Genomic DNA, 15,346 nt, shown 5'->3' with positions numbered 1-15,346 from the left:
GTTTTTGGTTCTTCTTTTAAAAACTGTGTTAAGTACTTGAAATGTGTGGACTGCTGACTGTCTTTCAAAAACAAAAACAAAACTGTCTGAGTTGTATTACAGAGGTTGACATTGTGCAGGGATGGGACAAAGCTTTCTTCAATCATTTTCATACCACTTCATGATTTTGGTGCAGGAACTTGAGATGTTCTTGTTTATTCCATGAGATTTCACATCTACTCTTCACAGTATGAGTATGAAGCCCAGTGGCACCAAGTGGCTGAATACTATTGAATGATATTTTGCTTAGGCCTTGGGAGTTTTCAGATGATGATTTCATCTAGCTTCATTGTAGCCTGAAATAAAGAAGTTGTGTGATATATGCTAACCAGTCAAGTTGCTTTTTGACCAGAAATTTAGATATGTTCTATTTTTTGGCTCATTTCTTTGTGCTCTATGGGTACATACAAAAATCCTGAATTCTGTTTCTTAGGCAAATATTGCAACTCAGGGCTAAAGTCATCCAGTGAAACTTTTAGAGCCAGAAGTAACTTTGTCCCAATCCTACAATGTGAAAAGAATGAATAGTTGCCTCTTTTTAGCCATTTTCATGGCTGGTACATATCCGTACACATTACTTTTCAGAATCAATACGCACTTTCAGATATTCTTATTTTTATTCTCTTAAGTCTTTATTAACTTTGGAGAAATGATGCATCTTTTTATTTTAAATGAAGTAGATCAACATGGTGGAACAAAATGATAAAGAACAGAAAACATTTCAATATATTACTAATAATTTTTTTCCAATATAAAACCTAAAATTCCTATAACATTATAGTATTTTACAGTTTTATGAAGCTTTCTATTGTGACTTTTATGGAATTAAGAGATGAAGAAGATGAGATATTTTAGCATTTATATTTTTCAAAATTAAATGTATACTTAAAATAAAGTAACTTTATGCATTTATGAGTGTCAAGTGCTTCTGTTCAACTTTTCAAATAATTATTAAGTGCCTGTTATTTTCCTCCTTTGGAAGATGTGGGAAATACAAAGATGAGTAAGTCCAAGCCCCTGACCTCTGTTTGCCTTTCATTACTCTAGGCAAGAGGATAAAATAGATGTCTAAATTATGTAAAGTAAGAAATTGCAAGAATTATCTATTCAAGTCTTAATGAAGGGCTATGATGCAAAGGCTCAAAGCAAGAAAAAGTATGTCCACTAAGAGCAATGAAATGGTTTATTGAAAAGGTGACATTATTATTCTTCTTTAATATAGTTAGTGAAATAGAAGATGAATCTATATGTGATATTGATGTATATAGTCAATTCTCAAAACAGAAAAACTGCTACACATAAGCACTTACTAAAAATTATTCAAATTAAAATCCTGGAATGGTGCTCCATAGAGGATACATAATACATCCTCCTCAGGGTTCCGTGTAATATTTACAACTGTCTAGGAAATTTCAGTTCAGCCCTAACTTATAATTAGAGAACAGTAGTGGGGTGGGGGGCGGATGGTCAAGGGAACAAATAGAAGGGATGAGAAAGAACCATTGGTAGCAATAAGCAGTTACATTTTTAAAAAAAGTTCATGAGATTGGGACACTGGTTAAAACGGTCTTTTAATCTGGAAACAGTATAGAGACAGTGGCTCTGAGCATCTTGATAGTGGTGGTGACAATGGACATGGGATGAGGTTTAAATTATATCACTGAGCTGGAAGCAGCAGCAGAAAACATACTCAGAATAGATCATAATATGGGAGAATTTGGTTTTTCAACATACCCACCAATGATGTATTAAATGAGTCAAGAAATTAGGTTCACATTATATTTAGCATGTTATGAAAAGGAAATGTGTACTTCAGCAACCTTTCATTATGCTGCCTGACCTACATGAGAATGGGGAATGAAAACACAGAAGCCTCTGAAATACCAAGCCATCTATACCAACGTCTAGAACCACAGCTTGAGCACCAGGGTTCTGAGAGAAGAGCTCAAATCCTCATTCAAAATGTTTCCACTTATTTTTTTCAAAATGCTCGAATTTGTGAAGTTTAATAATCTATGGATTTCTCATAGGAAAGCTGAATTAGTAAGAATCAATAACTTAGTCTTGGTAGGAAGAGAGATGATACAAAAACTGTATAAAACATACTCAAGAAGTCAAGAATCAGGCTATTTATTACACAGGCAAGGACACCACAACAGGTTTTACAGGTAAAATGTATTGGTTTTATACTGATTGAAATCTATTGATTAAATGTTTAAAGGTAAAAATATATTGCAACTAATATTCAAAATTGATGATTTGGGGCCACCAAAAATATTAACTGTGTTCCATTTTTGTTCATTCATTTATTTACAGTTGTTGAATGGGGTAGTTGGAGAAACAAAAATAAGATATGATTCCTAATTTCAGTTAACTTATAGTCAAGTGTGAAAGACATGTAGACAAAGTAGTGAAATGAAAACTTGTAAGTGCTATCATGGAAATAGGTGTCAGGTACAGTGAAGGCCCATATGAGGAAGTTATCAATTTCTTTTGAGAGTAAGAGGCCAAAATGTTGGGAAAGGTTTCTGAGGCAATGGTTCAGTTTGGGTGAGAAAATGTTTGCCGGAGAAATGGTATCAGTGGAATTAAGAAAATGGATGAAGGCCTCCCAAATCTGGGAGGTATAGAAGAGATTGATGCAGGGCAGAGAATTGCCATGTATGTCTTCACTGTGTACCAGATTCTCTACTTGGTCAAAGCGGTGAATAAAATAGTTTGTGCCCTAATGAAGTGTGTGGTCTGGGAGATACACAGTGAACAAATAAAAACTAACTCGAGTTATGAATTATGAATAGTACCATGAATAAAGAAGATGGGGTAATACAAGAGTAAAATGAAACTAATGGAGGTTGGATGAACAGGGAAGTCCTCTCTGGGAAGAGATAGCTGAGTGGAGGATCAGGTGGACAGTGAGGGGAAGATGGCCTTAGGCAGAGGAATCAGTAGTGAAGGCAGAAGGGGTCACGGGATAGGGAAGAGGTTAAAGGTTCATGGGACAGGGTGTCACTGCGCAGATATAGTGAGGAACACGTTGGCTGGTGAGGAGGTTGCTATTTGAGAGGACAAGGCTTACATGCTAATTATTTCATTATTTCTATAACCTCTTTATAGAGTTGGAGCACAAAGTACACTAAATTTAATTATTCAACTCAATGAAACTTTACATTTTTATACACATGTAACCACCACTTTGATCAAGATGTAGGAGATATATATTAGAATACATAAAACATCCTCTCCTGCCTCTGCTTGCTAAAAAACCTAATACCAAGCTCTTCGCTTCAGGTTGAAAAAAAAATCAGAGGGTTCTTCTGTAAGATAACAAAACAAATTGCCTGAGGAAAACTTCAAAACTTCTGTTTAAGAAAATCTCCATCTATGACATCAACAAGTAATTATCTTTCTTTACACACAGGCAAAGCCTGAGAGTCAACAAGACTCACCCACAGACATAAAGCCCTCTGTCAAATATTCTCTTTCTCAAATGTGAAGATAAGTATAGACAATAAAAATTACAAAATGTTTGAAGAAATCCTATAGGCATTACCAAGAAAGACTGAGATTAATAGAAAACATCAATCCTATGAAAACAAGTATTTCAAAGATTAGGAAATAACTTCAGAAAAATCTTAATTTGTTTTACTTTTGAGAAAACACCTGTACAAAATTTGAACAGGATCATTTAAAATAGAACAGTCAAGAAAGAAAACACTTGGAAATTTAAAATTCAATTCCAAATCTAAAACAAAATAACAGTTGAAAGATAAAATTTATGAAATATCTCAAAGCATATTAATAGAATCAAAAATAAAAATAGGCAAGAAAAAGTATATGGTAACAATATGTAATTTCTCAGAAATGAAGGTTGTTACACATCTTCATATACAAATCTGAACAACTCTGAACAAATAATTTAAAATACACATTCATAGCACTGTTGGATTTCAGATTACCAAGAATAAAGTTTCAGAACACACAGAAAAAGAGAGTATCTTAGAACTTTCTAGAAAAAGGGGCCACATATAGAGAAATAAAAACCAAGGTGAAGTCAGTCTTTTCAACTGAAAAATTGGAAGCTAGTCAAAGCTCTGATTTTTCCAGTAGTCATGTATAGATGTGAGAGTTGGCCCACGAAGAAGGCTGAGCATCGAAGAATTGATGCTTTTGAACTGTGTTGTTGAAGAAGACTCTTCAGAGTCCCTTGAACTGCAAGGAGACTGAACCAGTCAACCCTGAAGGAAATCAACCCTGAATATTCTTTGGAAGGACTGATGTTGAGCTGAAGTTCTAATACTTCGGCCACCTGATGCAAAGAGCTGACTCATTGGAAAAAGACCCTGATGCTGGGAAAGATTGAAGGCAGGAGGAGAAGGAGATGAGAGAGGATGAGATGGTTGGATGGCATCACCAACTCAATGTATATGAGTTTGAGCAAGCTCTGGGAGAAGGTGAAGGACAGGGAAGCCTGGCATGCTGCCATCCATGGGGTTGCAAAGAATCTGACATGACTGAGGGACTGAAAAACAACAAAGAAGACATTAGTGCAATGTCTTTAAAAAACTCTGAAGGAAAATAATTTTAAACCTGGTTTTTGACCCAACCAGCCTATCAATCAAGTGTAAGGCAGAATAGAATATTTAGAAACCGAATTCCAAACAGTTAATCTTCAGTTCAACTGCTTCTAGGAAATTACTTAACAAAGGTACTTCGCTGTGAGGGATTTAACTGAGACAGAGTCAAGGTCACAGAAAGCAACTGATCCAACCTTGTTGAACAGTCAAGTCACAGAGTAACATCTACTTCAGGCTTAGAGGTCAATCAAAACTAATGAGGCAGGACAGAGGGCTTTGGGAGAGCACATAGAAAAAGTACTCCACGGAATGGTTAAAATGACTAGAATGTTGGAACACTTGGGGCTTCCCTGGTGGCTCATATGATAAAGAATCTGCCTGCCTTTAGGTCACCACAGAGCACTGAATAGAGTTCCCTACACTATACAATAGGCTCTCATTTCTCCTGCAATGCAGGAGACCCAGGTTCAATCCCTGGGTCAGAAAGATCCCCTGGAGAAGGGAATGGCTACCCACTCTGGTATTCTTGCCTGGAGAATCCCATGGTCAGAGGACCCTGGTGGGCTACAGTTCATGAGTGTAAGATAAAAACATTGAAAAAAATGTGCATTTACAAAATTCTGGGAAAAGAAAAGTTGCACAAGAAAATCATAGTCCAAAAATTAAGAAAGCAGGCCAGATTGGAATAGAAGTTACCAGACATCAAGGAAGAGAATGCACAAGATTCTCAGAAGGAGTAAGAATCTGGAAGATATTAGGGATATGGTGAAGAAGGCATATGTTCATCTTTCCAAATGAAAAATGGAGAACAGACTTGTGGACACAGTGGGGGAAGAAGAAGTTGGCATGGATTGAGAGAGTAGCATTGAACATATACATTACCATACGTAAAATAAATAGCCAGCGGGAATTTGCTGTATGACTCAGGAAGCTCAAACCCAGTGTTCTGTGGTAACCTAGGGGGGTGGGATGTGGTGGGAGGTGGAAGGAAGGTTCAAAAGGGAGGGGACATATGTATACTTATGGCTGAAACCAACACAGTATTGTAAAGCAATTATCCTCCAATTAAAAGTAAATCAATTTTTTAAAAATAATCAGAAATGTCAGGAAAAATAAATGCTATATGAGCAGTAAATACTCCAAATATATACAAGTTTTGAACTATTGATGGAATATGAGGAAAGAGAATTTACTTGAACTTGACATTCTCCTTTGAGTGGCTCAGGTGTAATTATACTGAATTTGTAATTATACTCCACTACTTGGTTCTACTAGAATATTAACATAGCCATCATTCTAACATAGAATATTACCACAGTCATAATAATGGAAACACTATTTATTGGTTTCAATATTCAGAACCAGCCCATAGAAACAGCTGCTGCTGTTGCTGCTGCTAAGTCACTTCAGTCGTGTCCGACCCTGTGCGACCCCATAGACGGCAGCCCACCAGGCTCCTCCGTCCCTGGGATTTTCCAGGCAAGAGTACTGGAGTGGGGTGCCATTGCCTTCTCCGATAGAAATAGCATGGAGCATCAAAAAATGTGAGAGAATCACTGAGATCACCCCTGACAATGTAAAAGGAGACTGAAGGAATGTTGGAAGAGGAGAAGAAGAAAAGGTGGAGAGAAGTGTGGGAACACAGTATCAGTTAGCAGTATGTTTGGAAGAAGTGGCAAATTTTAACTGTGGCTTAAACAGTCTGGGGTTAGGCAGCTTCTGGCTTTCGTTCAGTGTCCAGATGCTGTCAGCGCCGTCATCTCTGTGATTCTCTTGGTTGTTGCATTCATATTCACAAGAGAACTATTATACTTGCCGTCATCATACCAAAGCTAGAAAAATGGTATGTGCTCAGTCGCTTCAGTCGTGTCCAACTCTTACAGATGATCTTACTTGCAAAGCAGAAATAGAGACACAGACATAGAGAACAAATGGATGGATATCATGGTGGGAAGGGGGTGGGGTCAGATGAATTGGTATACTGAGATTGACAAATATACACTACTATGTATAAGCCTACTGTATAGGGCAGGGAACTCTATTCAGTGCTCTGTGGTGACCTAAATGGAAAGGAAATCCAAAAAAAGAGGGGATATATGTATAGGTATGGCTGATTCACTTTGCTGTACAGCAGAAACACACACAGTTTCTGTGTGACAATTCCAATTAAAAAAGAATTAAAATTGTTTCAGCAGAAATAAATGGAGAGATTGAAAAAAATGGTAAAAGCAAGATAGCAAGTAGACAAAGGACTCTCTCTTAGCTAGACTCAACCTTCATATTTGAGAAGGAAGCTCTGCCCAGCAGACTTCCCCTGTGACTCTTTGGATAGATCTGAATGACTCCCCACATTTAGATCAACCACCATCTAATGGGAATCTGATCAGCATCTTCTGGGGCCAGGTTGTGGTTGGGGTCTTTCTTTCCTGAGTTCAGAGTCTCTCAGTCTACCATCTGAACCAACTGGGGCTGATGTCAAAGGGTGGGGAGAATGGCTGCTGAAAGTTGCAGAAGCACAGTGATATGTTCAGTTTTGGAAACAAGCCATTCTCTAGTATCTGCAATGCTGTTGTTCTTTTACCCTGCTTGACCTTGAATGTCAGGCTGACCTGGTAAAAACTGAGCTTAGTCAGGGTATTTCAAGCACTGAGACTCAGTGAGAGAATTATCAAGGGGTTGCATCAGCTGACCATTAGCCATGGTGGAGCGTCAATTATTGATTAGATTTCTCAACGGCAGACACAATTGCTAACTTTGGGCAGAACTATAAATAAGTATGAATGGATTAGTAACTATACATAGGCTGTTTTTAAAGGATCAGCTCTTTGAAGGGTGAGACTGTGATTAGATGCTATTATTAGAAAAGTGCTGAGTGTGTTTTTGATGCCATGATACATATCCTCATACTAAAATATGCAATTTGATACAAAATGTATCTTTTTATATAATGCTTCTAGAATACCATGAAAGCTGACATCTTCATTATGAGTACAGGTTAGGTTTAACATTTCAAGATCTTAATTATTTATTATCTGAGGTGGGAAGCTTGAGTCTTCCATTAAGAAGCTGCAAAATGATGCTGTTGAGTTATTTATGAATCTTTGTGAAGGATAACACTGGCAGGCTACTTCTTTTGAGTGCAATGCTTAAGAGATCAAATATATTTCAAAAACTTAGAACAACTGAGTATGTAGGTAACTTAAATAGAACAAGTGGAATACAGGGGTTATGCATCAAAGCTTTGAGGTCAGCTTTGAATTCCAGCCTTGCAAAACCTTCTGAATCTCAGTTTCCCCTCTGTACATAGAGGTAATAACAGTACAGTTATCTCTTAAGGTGGTTGGAATGAAAGAAAAGATGTGTAAGATGTGTGAGGTAATTAGTACAGTACCTGTCAGAAATCATAACCCTTTGATTCATATTTTAGCCATTCAAAATCTATCATCATTTGAATAAAGCCTGAGATAAATTTTAGATTTGCATGATTGCTAAAATATAGATTCCAAGCAAATTCATGCTTTTCTTAAGGTTTCCATGGAAAACTTCTAAACTATTTGAGAATTAACTGATTTCAAACAGGCCGAGGGCTTCCCAGGTGGTGCTAGTGGTAAAGAACCCAGTTGCCAATGCAGGAGACATTAGAGATGCAGGTTCAATCCCTGGGTTGGGAAGATCCCCTGGAGAAGGGCATGGCAGCCCACTCAAATATTCTTGCATGGAGAATCCCATGCTCTGAGGAGCCTGGAGGGCTACAGTCCATAGGGTCACAAAGAGTTGGACATGAAGCGACTTAACACACACACACACACAAACATATCAAAACATTTTCAGGCTGACTCTCCCCATAGGAACAATTAATAGGCTAATTATAATAACTTATTGCCTGACAACCTTCACTAGACAATTGTTACTTAACAATCAAATATGTAGCCTCACTATGTGGTAGGCAACGTTCTACATGCCTTACAAATATTAATTTGTCCTCATAACAATCCTGTGAGAGAGGTGCTATTATTTTTCCCATTTGATAGTCAAAGAAACCAAGGGCTGGAGGAGTTAAGTGATTGCCCATGGTAACTACAGTGCTGTGATGCATTTCCCAGCTCTCCTTCAGGACTCAGCCTCTCATTCGAGATGAATTGGCTGCTGACAGTTACAGATGAATTCCTCCCCAGATATTTCCTTTGGCCACAGGAATACTGGGGACCCCAAGGGTCATTTTTAGCCAAGAGCAGTCACAATCATATTTAGTCTCAACTAATACTCTCAGAATAAGACTCTTTTGTTTACTTGATTCTAGCAGTTGCACGTGCCTATAACCTCATCTGCAATTCTTTTCAAGACATGCTTCTTTCTCTAAACTTAATTAAGATGATGAGCTAATCAGGTTTCTTGGAGGTGGGTAGATTGACGCCTTTAATCTCTTATCCATGAGCTAGTTCATCCAACTGAAATGACTTCATCTTAATTAATTCAAAAATTTTAACAAAGGATATTATGGTCATATTTTGATTTGGTCTTTGGAACGAAGTGAATTTTATTTATCCTTTTTTAGGTCAAATGTCCTCTCAATTTACCTTTTGGGAAATAATGTTTGGGAAAGAGAAAACAAATGCATCTTTTAATTCTATTCCCTCTTTGATTGCAAATTGGCTTTTTTCTTAAACAAATTAATCTGTCTTGTATATATGGGAAGGAAGAAGTACCACCAACTTTGTTTACCAACTTCTCTGTAGAATTTCAAAGATCATTCAAGACATTAATTGTTTCCCAAGTTAATGCAAGCAACAGTTTTACCAAATGTTTTGCCAATGCATAATATGTATTGTCGTCTTTCCAGACTCCATTTACAAAATTTCCTCACCACCATAGGCTGGCTTCTGAACTAAAGTCACATAACAGGTTTTTGTTAGAGTAGCACTGCATTTCTAGGCGTCAAATAGATGAGGAAACAATGAAAACAGTGGCAGACTTTATTTTATTGGGCTCCAAAATCACTGCGGATGGTGACTGCAGCCATAAAATTAAAAGAAGGTTGTTCCTTGGAAGAAAAGCTATGACAGCATATTAAAAAGCAGAGACATCGGTTTGCTGACAAATGTCCGTATAGTCAAAGCTATGGTTTTTCTGGTAGTCATGTATGAGAGTTGGACCATAAAAAGCTGAGCACCGAAGAATTGATGCTTTTGAACTGTGGTGCTGAAGAAGACTCTTGAGAGTCCCTTACACAGCAAGGAGATCAAACCAATCGATCCTGAAGGAAATCAACCCTGAATATTCTTTGGAAGGACTGATGCTGAAGCTGAAGCTCCTATACTTTGGCCACCTGGTGCAAAGAGCCGACTCATCTGAAAAGATCCTGATGCTGGGAAAGATTGAAGGCAGGAGGAGAAGGGGATGACAGAGGATGAGATGACTGAATAGCATCACCGATTCAGTGGACATGAGTTTGAGCAAACTCTGGGAGATGGTGAAGGACAAGGAAGCCTGGCATGTTCCAGTTCATGGTGTCACAAAGAGTCAGACGCAACTGAGCAAGCAAGCAAGCAAGCAATTTCTATATAAATCAGCTTAAGGTAAATTATGCTAACAACCTTAACAGGTAGTGGGTTTTAACATCAAAGATTAATTTCTCAGTTTGGTCCTGCACCAGACTATCTTCATTCCAGAATGTAGATTGATGGAGGAGCCTCTGTCAAGACATGGCCAGTCATGGTAGAGGGACTGGAGAACATGGCACACGTAACAGCTCTTCAATCATATGCTCACAAGTGACCCACCTCTCTTCCAATCACTTTTCTCCAAGACTGGAGGTGGTAAAGTATAATCCTTCTAAATGGAGGAAGGACACATAAACTCTAATACAACTCTAACTTTGTCAGCCCTGCAGTAGAAAGCTAAAGAGAAACACATTTTATCCATCTTATGTACATCTGTTGCAAGACTGCTTTGTTTTGGCTGATTAAGAGCATTAATATAATCCATGGGGTTGGAGACTTAGTGTGGTTGATAAGGTGGTTCTTTGTGAAGGAAGATTGCTGGTAAAGGTACCACTTGCTTGTGAGATTTTGCTTGTTTCCATTGGAATATTTTTATCTAGCATGTTTTCTATTTCTCATGTAAGATAACCTATATGTTAATTTATTTCATTATTTCCATAGCATCTTTATGGAGTTGAAGCATAAAGTGAACTACATTTAATTATTAGCTCAATGAAAATTTACATTTGTATACATATGTGTAACCACCACTTAGATCAAAATGTAGAATATTTTCCAGCACGCCAGAAGGTGCCCTTGTGAGTTTCTGTCAATGTTATCCTATCTTCTGTAAGTAACCACTACTCTGACATCTCTTGCCTTTGATCACCTTAGTTTTGTCTGTTTTTAATTTCATGTAAAGAAGATCATGTATACTCTTTTCTATTTAGTTTCTTTGGCTGTACATAGTATCTGTGAAAACTGGCCATGTTGTAGTGTATATCATTAATTTGCTTTTTTATGTGGTGTATAGTTTTCTATGATATGAATACATATGTATATGGATATCTATTTATCATTCTTCCATTGATGGGGTTTGCTTTTTCATTGTATTAATAGTGTCTTTGAACAGTGAAAGCTTTAAACTGTGAGGCCAACATATTGATTTTTTTCTTTGAGACACTTTGGAGTTTTTTTGTGTTGAATGTAAGAAATCTTCATCAAACCTAAGGTATTTGAGCTTTTAGAAGTTTTATAATTTTAGCTCTTACCTTTAGCTCTGTGGTCTATTTCTAGCATATAATATGAAGTAACAGTCAAAGTTCATTATTTTGCACATGGGTATACAATTGTTCCAGCACTGTTTGTCAAAAGACTGTTCTTCCCTCATGGATTGCTTTGTATCTGCTAAAAATCAATTCACAGTATGTGTGGGTGTATTTCCAGACTCTATATTCTGTTCCATTGATCTATTTGCCTATCTTGACACAAATTGTATACTATCTTGTCACAAATAGTATACTATCTTGTTTACTGTATGTAGCTTTATAATAAGTCTTGAAGTCAGGTAAAGTCCTACAACTCTGTTCTTCTCTTTAAACACTGTTTGAGCTATTCTTAATCTTTTGATTTCATATAGATTTTAGAATAAGTATGTCAACTTCTTAAAAAGAAAAACTTTTTTGTTGAGTTAAAAAAAAAAAACTACACCTATGCTGAATCTCCAGCAGGAGTCTTACTCCTAGTTTTATTTCCAAGAGGAATTTATGTTCATTTGTACCAGGACACGTGTACAGGAATGTCCATATCAGCATTATTTATAATAATCCTCAAATTAATATTGTAATAATCCCAAACAGAACAAATATCTATCAATATTAAAACAGATAAATATATTCTCTGTAAGTACCACACACCAACCAATTCTGCCACTGGAACTCCTAGATAAATTTGTTCTAAACAGAAAAGTAAATGAACAAACAATAATTGTATTTATCACTGCGTTAGTTAAGGTGTCTCAATATCCCAGAGAGATAGAGCCAATTGGATGTGGAGAAAGAGAGGGAGAGAGAGACATTGATTATAAGGATTTGGCTCGTATGCTTATGGAGGCTGACAAGTCCTGAGATGGGCAGAGTGAGTTGGCTGGCAACCAGGAGAAGGTAGTTCATGGTGTGGTTCCAAACCAAGTTCAAAGGCCTGAGGACCAGAGAGCTGATGGTGCAGTTCCAGCCTGAATGCAGGAAGGTTCAAGACTCAGGAAGAGCCAGTGTTTCAGTCTGACTTCAAAGTCAGGAACGACAACAATAACATCTCAGCTGAAAGGCAGTCTGGAAGGAGGAATTCTCCTTTCTCCCAGCAGGGACAGCTTTTCGGTTCTCTTCGGGCTTCAACGGATTGGATGAGGCCCATCACATTAGAGGTGGCACTCAGCTTTATTCAGCCTACTAATTCAAATGTCAGTCTCATCCAAAAACACTCCGAATGGACGCTCCCTTAGGCGGGAGTTGCTGCGCCCCTTGGCGGGCCAATGTGGTGGTGCCCTGTGAATTCACAGGGGCTGGTGGCTGGGGCCTCCCTTAGGGGCTTTGCATCCCCCTCCCTGCTGAGGTCGGCGACAGGAAGGATGAACCTCCCTCCCGCCAGGCCCTTGATGCAAGTCTGGGTGATTTCAGAGGGCAAGCTGCCGGCAGGAGAGGCTGAGCAGGCTGCTTAATGTCTTCCTTTGTGGCTCAGATGGTCAAGACTCTGCCTGTAATGCAGGAGATCTGCATTGGATCCCTGGGTTGGGAAGATCTCCTGGAGAAGGAAATGGCAACCCGCTCAGTATTTTTGTCTGGAGAATCCCCATGGACCGAGCAGACTGGCAGTCCATGGGGTCCCAGGGAGTTGGACACAACTGAGCGACTAACACTTTCACTTTAAATAATCTTAGATTTATAGATCCCTAATCGTAACATTTTACGTGACCATGGTCGTCCATTTATAAAAACTAAGAAATTAACACTGGTACAATACTATTAGGTAAACAACAGACATTATTGATATTATACCAATCTTTCCACCAATGTCCTTTTCTATTTCAGGATCCAGTTCAGAACCCAACATTGCATTTTGTTGTCATGTCTCCTTAGCCTGCCCCAGTCTGTAGTAGTTCATCAGTGTTTCCATATTTTTCACGACTCTGAAAATTTTAAAAAGAAAGGGTCAGGTGTTTCATAAAATAGGTTCCAATTTGGGTTTGTCTGATATTTTCTTGTGATTAAGTTGGTATTATGAGTTTGGGGGAAGAATACCACAGAAGTGAAGTGTCCCCATTGCATCAAATCAGGAATGGATGGTAGCAACATGACATAGCACCAAGAACCAAAATCTATTCATTATTTTACAAAATGCCTCCAGGAAGCATGCAAGGATTTAATAAATACATGTGTTCCAGCCAAATTGGTTATGGAGTTGAGCACAGCTGTCTCAATGTAAGAAGTAAAGTGAAGAAAAGTCACCAGTTAATACTTCCTTAAAAATCAAGTTTCCACTAGAATATTCCTTTCTGTTTACTGTTTGCTCTAAAGCACACTTTCTTTTGAAGTAAAATACAGCCCAAGAACACTGCTTCAAATCATAGGGAACTAGAGCAACTCTGATGGAAAGCAAAGGCTTAATTCACCTTGTTTTAGTGGCATTTTTCCTGATAGTAAATTAGGCACCCTAAAAACAATACCACTCCTAATTATTAAAGGAATTATACCTTTACAAGTAAAGGCCAGAGAAGCAGGAAATATTTGCCTCTGGTAGCCTCTTGGTGTGGTTGTTCTTCTTTTATCTTTGTCCGTTTCTTTTCCATTAAATGATCAGAAAATTACCATGACTTTATTCCCATAGGCTGAAAATTAGCCTGCAAAGCTTGAGCCCAAATCAGATTCTGATGACGAAGAATTAATCTCTTTTGGCGGAAGCATGTCTAACGGAAATCAGTGCAGCTTGCCTCGGTCACAGCAGAGCAGTTGGTGCTGTCGCCTGTGATTGATAGGCAGTGGCCACATGTGGAAATCATTCAGGTCTGAATCTCTTTGTTCCCCGGCCAATATTGATCAATTTTTGTTTTTCTAGAGCACATCTGTTCACATGTGCAGTGTTCACAAATGAAAATCCTTCATTCTGAAGGTTAAACAGAAGTGTTTTAAGAGAGTATATAAATTTCTTTAGCATAACTACCTATAGCACTGATATCTGAGTCCTTACTTTGTGATTCTGACTCCAATTTTTTTTTCAGATTAAAAAAATATTATTGAGGTATAATTGCTCTATAATGTAGTATTAGTTTCTGCTCTACAGCAAAGCAGATCAGCTATATGTATACATATATCCCCTCTTTTTGGATTATCTTGCCATTTAAGTCACCACACTAACTTCAATTATTTTGAGAGATGGGGAAAAGTTATCATTTTTAAATTCCAAGTTTAAAATCTTTCAATTTGGTTTACATTTTAATATATCACAGGAAAAACTGCAAATGATAAAACAGTATGAGAAAGAACTGGAACTCTTAAGAAGCTACACTTAGGGAATTTATTTATTTACAATGTATTCAGCCTTTATGTATCAAATGCCTCCTACAAGGTATTGTGGCACATGCTTAATACATAAGATTGAATAAAGTAGCTACCGTCCTTACCCTCAGTCTGAAGGGAAATAAATTAAAAGGATGTCCACGTTAGATTCACAGTTGCTTTCATTACATTTATCCACTACTTAGTGATGCTCTTTGGCTTCAATCAGAAACTTGTGCTTAAATATGATTCAAGGGTGAACAGATATCTTAGAGTTAGTCAAAAAAGATATTTATCTATGTGGTAGGATGTGAGGGTTCTGCTGCTTTAAAATATCTCTTCAATCCAGATGTGTCACCATCTAACTTTCCAGGGTTAGTAATCCTCTTTAAAACTCGAATAGTCCTGGGATTTATAAACTGCTTCTGTGAATAGTATCTCCCTCTACTCACCTGCATACATGTACTTCTCTGATGTGCTAGCCTCACAGTTCCCCAAGCAGTGGCTTGGAGTCATTCCTTCTGCCTCGGAATCCTTCCCGTCTACTATCCTTTCAACAAAGACCCACATCAAATGCTGCCTCCTCCTTTACAAAAATTTCCTGGTGTCATTCTTGATATTACTTTTATTTTTGGTATCATTTATTTCATACCGAATATGTTTTGCCTTGCATCATAGCAATCAGGCCATAAATATGTAAGAT

General features: G+C 37.8%; 1 long non-coding RNA gene across 1 annotated transcript in view; it reads left to right on the top strand.

Annotated features, from left to right (window-relative positions):
* Positions 1–13,054: 13,054 nt before the first annotated feature.
* The window catches only part of LOC145544355 (uncharacterized), a 128,789-nt gene continuing 126,497 nt past the window's right edge, over positions 13,055–15,346 (top strand). The window contains exon 1 of the long non-coding RNA XR_014081355.1: positions 13,055–14,151. This is a non-coding gene — a long non-coding RNA (uncharacterized LOC145544355). The remainder of the gene's footprint in view (positions 14,152–15,346) is intronic.

Source organism: Giraffa tippelskirchi, chromosome 1 (assembly GCF_054371585.1).
Source record: "Giraffa tippelskirchi isolate mGirTip1 chromosome 1, T2T-mGirTip1v1.2.pri, whole genome shotgun sequence".
Lineage (NCBI taxonomy): Eukaryota > Metazoa > Chordata > Mammalia > Artiodactyla > Giraffidae > Giraffa > Giraffa tippelskirchi.
The sequence above is the reverse complement of the archived record's forward strand: the minus strand, read 5'-3'. Positions and strand labels throughout refer to the sequence as shown.